We start from the raw sequence: 6,000 nt of genomic DNA, 5'->3' as shown, positions 1-6,000 counted from the left end.
ATTATTATTGAATGATTTATTTTATTTGAAACTTAAATAAAACCATTATGAAATGAAAAATATTCATGATGTTGTCATAAAAAGTATTGACACTTAATGACATTTTAATGACAATCATACCACTGTAGTTGAGGTCAAGAAAAATATTCATGATGCCGTTATAAAACTATGACAGTGAATTAACGCTTAATGACATTTTAATGACAAATTCAATTTGTATCATTGGTAAAAAAGTGGTCAGTTATGTTGTCTTGGTAATGTCAAGTTCTCATGACAAGTTATGATGTATTGGTTAATGTCAAGTTGTAATAACAAAGACATCTCAATCAATGTCATCTTTGCATTAAAATGACATAATTGAACTAAATCACACTTAATGACAGTTGTCATAAACGTGCATTAAAATCTCCTTCATGTTCATAGCACGTGTCATGTCATGATTACGAATGTGTAGTGTCTTATGAACACCCCTTCAAGTAAAGTGTTCCCAAAAATAAAGTTAAAATAACTTGAGCTAATTAAACTTTATTTTATAATTTATTGCAACTCCTCAAAAGTTGATCCAAATTTAAGTGCAATAGTGCAGGTATTCTTGCTAGCTTTTAGCTGATTTTAGATAATAATGGACTTCCTAAAAAGCCAACTTTGTATTCCTTAAGCAATTACACAAGTCTTATTTACGCCGTGAAAGTCTGATAGTTTAATGCTAAACGAATAAGTTTTGATAGTGTAATTGGTAATGACTTTTATCTTTACCCCTTTAGCTTGTTTTACTAATAGACTTGAGAATGTAAAACTCCCCTAAGAGTAAGTTTCCATAAGAGTGATAAGAAAATATATAAATGGTATGCTGATAAAGAACCTCATATCTCCTTCAGGGAGAATTTCCACAAACACAACACTGAAATCTAATGACAGCCAGCGTACACGAACTCGGAGGCTATTAAAGCTGTTTACCGACTTTATTTTGTTCAAGAAATACAGTCGGACCCGAAAACTTTCTCATTTTAGAGCATAGTGGTGCCAGATAAGAGTTTAAATAACACTTAAGGAATAATTGAGGATGGGCTGTTGAATTTTTTGAAAATAATGCACAACCAATGTGGTAATACTTGCAATACTGCGGGTGTGCATTATTTTCAAGTAATTCAAAGGACCAGAGTCAGTTATTCTGCTTATACTAGGGTTACCACAGACATTGCTGAGACATTGCTTTGGCTTTTATAACGTTTGAGAGGTTATGTATGCGTTTATCAAAAAATAATGCATACCTATGGAACATTTCTCAACCAATCAGAATAAAGCAATCAACAGCCCCGTAGTATAATGTTGAGCAAAATCAAAGTGTTTATGGTTGTGATTCAATCAAAGTGTTGATTTTTGGCAGTGACAGCACAAATGTGAGTGTTATATTGTTTTTATTAATGAATAACAGCAGTTAAATAGGATTACCATTGCCAGTTGGGAATTCTTCAACCATACGCCTTTTTCAGCCTGCCGCCATGTTGATTCCAAAACGAGGCTGTGAGGGATGGACGTCCAGAGTATTTTTCCTTCTATGGAAGTCAATTAGGCTTCTGATCTGTTTGCTTACACATTCTTTGTGTTTATCAAAACAAAATAAATTTAAACAGGTTTCATCTATAGCAAGGGGATTGCTTCTTTGGTCGTCTCTACAGGCTTGGTCTGGATAGAAAATGGGTATACCGACTTCTTGAGTCTGTAAAAACTAGATGTTCTGTTGTGTTAAGTGACATTAGTGCTCAGTTCTTTTCAGTTTTAAATAAGGGACTTCATGCTGCGGCCAGTCATTGCTCTGTAAATGTCAGTTCCCTTTCAGTCGGTCACTACGACGTCACGTCGTGACCGACGAATTGGGAACTCGCTTAGAGAGACCAATCTGCTTCGTATACTACTAAAACGCCAATGAACTTGGCATTGAGATATTTGCATAATGCTGGCGCCGCCCCGCCAGGTGCCTTTATAAGCAGCAGGTGCAAATAGGGAAATTAGCTTTTTCGCTTCGAAAGCCGGCTTTATCTGCTACTGAGAAGCTACTTTACTCTGTTGGGATTTGATTGCTGAAGTTGGTTGAACTAGCAGTATCACAGCGGACGCTTCGCTTATTCCACGGCTCTACATCTGTTTATTGTTTTGAGTTTAGTGTGTGCGTTGCCTTCCTGTGCGCTCATCAACTAAGCATCTGAGTGAATTTCCCTAAAAGAGTGATACGAGAGAGCTTTGTGCCTTGTTAAAGGCAGCCACTCTCTCGTATATGCGGGGATCAGCGTCCTTTTCAGGATAGCTTTTCGCCCGTGCGATCTTGGATGCGAGAAGTATAAGGGTTCCAGTGACGGTCACGAGCGCTGTCTTCGTGCTCAGGCATCGAGCACTCCGGGGCTGCGTTCGTGGAGAGTTTCTGTTCTCTCTGTGAGAGCATAACCCTCTTGGATTGCGGAGACGACTGTCGTTTCTACGGGAACGCTGTCCGCGCCTTTGCAGTGCTGACGCCGCCATGGTGCGGCTGTCAAGCGCTCGCAGGGCGCCCTTCGCGTCACTACGCTGAGTAGGACGGAGGATGCGTCCTCCACCTACCGGCCTTCTCATCCTCAGCCGGTTGAGGCTCCGGTGGAGACTGCAGAGTCGTGTTCTACGATGTCTGCCGAATCCATTGGACCTCCTTCTGGTCCCGTCACTTCTGCAGCATCAGAGGGGTGTCCATTTTTCCTCCGAGGCAGAGTCGTTCCGGAGATGGCGGCCGTGCCCGCGAGCGGCGGAGACGGTAGAGTTGGAAAGGTTAACCCCTCTCCGCCCGAACCGTCCCGCCCACATGATTGGTACTTCGGAGCTGCTCGGGCCTCTCGGTGCTCTCCTCCTGTGCCTTTCTTCCCCGACGGCACGAAGAGCTGACGTGATTTGCGGCCGTCCGGCCGTTCAGCTTTCACCCCTCACCTCCCTCACCAACGGAGCCGCTGAGGGCGGGGACCCCTTCAGTGGAGCGGGATGCGTTCCTGGAGGGACCACCCAACCCTTCCCTCCCGTGTTTGTAGACAGTCGTCCGGTTACGGACGCTGCCCATCAGGCATGCCGGAGAGGCGGCTTCAGCCCTGCACGTAATAACGTTGCTGCAGGCTCACAAAGGATTTACCAGGGAGGCCGCGACCTTCAGTCGTGCGATGTCCACCTCAGTGGTTCAAGATCGCCACCTTTGGCTGTGTCTGGCTGACATGACGGACGCAGACGAGAACAACTTGAATGCTCCTGTCTCACAGACCGGCCTCTTCGGCGAGCCAGGGGAGTCGTACAGCTCCGCTGCACAGACTGAGGCGATCTCCTAGGTCATGCCCCGGCGGAACAGAGCTGCCCTTGGTCCACCACGCCGGCTCCTCAGTCTGCCTCTCGCCGTCAGCGTCCTGCGGCGACCACCTCCGTTCCCCTCCTCGGACCCCATCTCGGCAGCGCAGGGGAACCGGTCGTCAGCAGCTCGCCCCGCCCGCTTAGCCGCTTCCCGTGAAAATCGGGAGTTTAAGTGGCCAGTGAAGGGCGACCCGGATTGGCAGAGGATCACTCTTCAGGAGATGGAGCTCCTTCCCCCGATAGAGGGTCGGGTGGAAAATCCTTGGTTTGCATATGTTCCACCGGCTGTTTAGCCGGTACCCACTAACCACACATAGAGTGCATTCCTCTTCCCTCTCCAGGTCTCCAGAGGATCGAGAGAGCCGTGAGCGGGCACACACCAGCTCACCCTACCTCTCCTCTATCGCCAGCGGGTAACCTGAGGAGTCCGAGCTCTCCGCTGAGGAGACCGGACCACCAGCACCCTTATCGGAGTCTGCGCTCTCCGCAGAGGAGACCAGACGACCGTCACCCTCAGCGGGCTCAGGTCAGTGTCACACACACATACTGTAGATGTTTATGCTGTCACAGCAGACGCACCGGCAGTCCCACCTGTCTCGCTTCGCTGCCCCACCGCGGGTACTTCGGTAGTGTCGTTATTTCTCCTCGTACGGTGCCTGGGTGCTTGGCTTCAGTTCCCAGCCCGTTTCGTTGGGTTTTACGCACGATCCGCCTCGGTTACGAATCCGGCACACCCCAAAATTTCGGGCTTTCGTTTCACTGTAGTGAAAGCGTCCGATGCACATGTACTGCGTGCAAAAGTCGATATCCTGTTGGCGAAGGATGTTCGAGCCGGTCCCTCTTACCGAGATGATGATGATAGGGTTTTTCCAGCCTTTATCTCATAGTACCCAAAATACGCGGCGGGTTACGATCGATTTGATTTACGCACCGGCTCTACGAAGGTGTTCTTTTTGGATGATAACGCCGAGGCTCGTATTTCAATATTCAGATCGGTTTGCAGCCTTAGACCTGTAGACGTGTACTTTATGTGTCCATCTCCCCTCGCTTTAGACCGTTTTTCGCTCTGCGTCGTGGGGTGGGCATATTAATATGAAGTACACCATTCGAGCTGTCTCTCTCTCCCCGTGTCTCCATGTGCTAGTCACGGCATTAAAATGTCAGAGAGAGAGCGTTGTTCGCATTCTGCTTTTTTCTACGTCGACTTATAATAGCCCGTTCTTGGCAGACGTGCGCGAACACAGAGAGTTAATGCTTTGGCATCTCGCTCGTTTAAGTTTTCAGGTCGACTGGGAAAGAGCAACTTTGCCCCGTGCAGAGGATCCTTTTTCTCAGTATGGAAATAAGACTCGGTCGACTAATTGACGTGTTTAACAAGAGCGCGCAACCAGTCAGTTCTGACTTGCCTCGGTTTAATTCGAGGGAAGTACGCGGTCCCTCTGAAACAATTTCAGAAGCTCCTGGACATATGACAGCATGCTGCGGTTGTGACGCCGCCCGAGCTGCTTCATATGAGACCGCTTCAGCATTGGCTTACGATCGAGTCTCGAGGAGAGCGTGGCACACCGACATACACCGTGTAAACATTGCACCTGCGTGTCATTTAAATTTTTCCCTGTGGTAGACCCGGCATTTCCGATAGAAGATATGCCCCTGAGGGGTCTCCTGGCATTCTGTATATTGCAATGCCCTCAGCACGGGATGATCAGCCACGTATGACGGGCTTGCAGTCTCAGGGGTGTGCATAGCACCCCAACTGCCGCGAGCGGTGCGCTGTATATCTGGGACTTGTACGCTCCGCTATGGAGATGCGAGGGAAGGATGTATTAGCCGACACCAATAACATTGCGACTGTTGCGTTATTTACCGTTAAGGCGGTTTTGCGCTCTCGTCACCTGTCGCATCTCGCTCGTCATCTCCTCCTTTGGAGTCAGAAGCATCTGAGGTCCCTTCGTGCCATTTACATCCCGGGTTCGCTCAATACAGCGGCAGACGCGCTTCCCGAGCTGCGCCCCCGGCGAATGGCGACTCCACCTCCAGACGGTCCAGCTAATTTGGAAGAAGTTCGGCGTAGATAGATCTGTTTGCGTCGCCGGACGATACCCACTGTCGCCTATTTTATTCACTAACCGAGGGCAGCCTCGGCGTGGATGCGTTGGCACACAGCTGGCCGCGGGGGGTGCGTAAATACGCATTCCTTCCAGTGAGCTTTATTGCGCAGACACTGTGCAAAGTCAGGCAGGACGAGGAGAGCCTTTTATTAGTCGCCCCGTACTGGATTGGTTTTCAGAGTTAATGCTCCTCGCGACAGCCCCTCCCTGACGATTTCCCCTGAGGAAAGACTTTCTTTCTTTAGGAAGGGGCACATTATGGCACCCGCGCCCCGACCTGTGGGATTTCCATGTATGGTCGTTGAGCGCGCGCAAGGTTTAGGTGATTTATCGCAAGCGGTATCTAACACCATCGACGCGGTTCGAGCACCGTCCACAAGACGGGCTTACGCGCTTAAAGAAACCTTTTTCGTCACCCGGTGCTCTTCGCAACGCGAGGACCCCAGAGAATGCCCATTAACATTGTGCTTTTATATCTTTAACATAGGTTAGATGGTAGGCTGTCCCTCCGCCATTAAAGTTGATATCGCCG

Source organism: Paramisgurnus dabryanus, chromosome 4 (genome assembly GCF_030506205.2).
Source record: "Paramisgurnus dabryanus chromosome 4, PD_genome_1.1, whole genome shotgun sequence".
In the NCBI taxonomy this organism is placed as follows: domain Eukaryota; kingdom Metazoa; phylum Chordata; class Actinopteri; order Cypriniformes; family Cobitidae; genus Paramisgurnus; species Paramisgurnus dabryanus.
The sequence above is the reverse complement of the archived record's forward strand: the minus strand, read 5'-3'. Positions refer to the sequence as shown.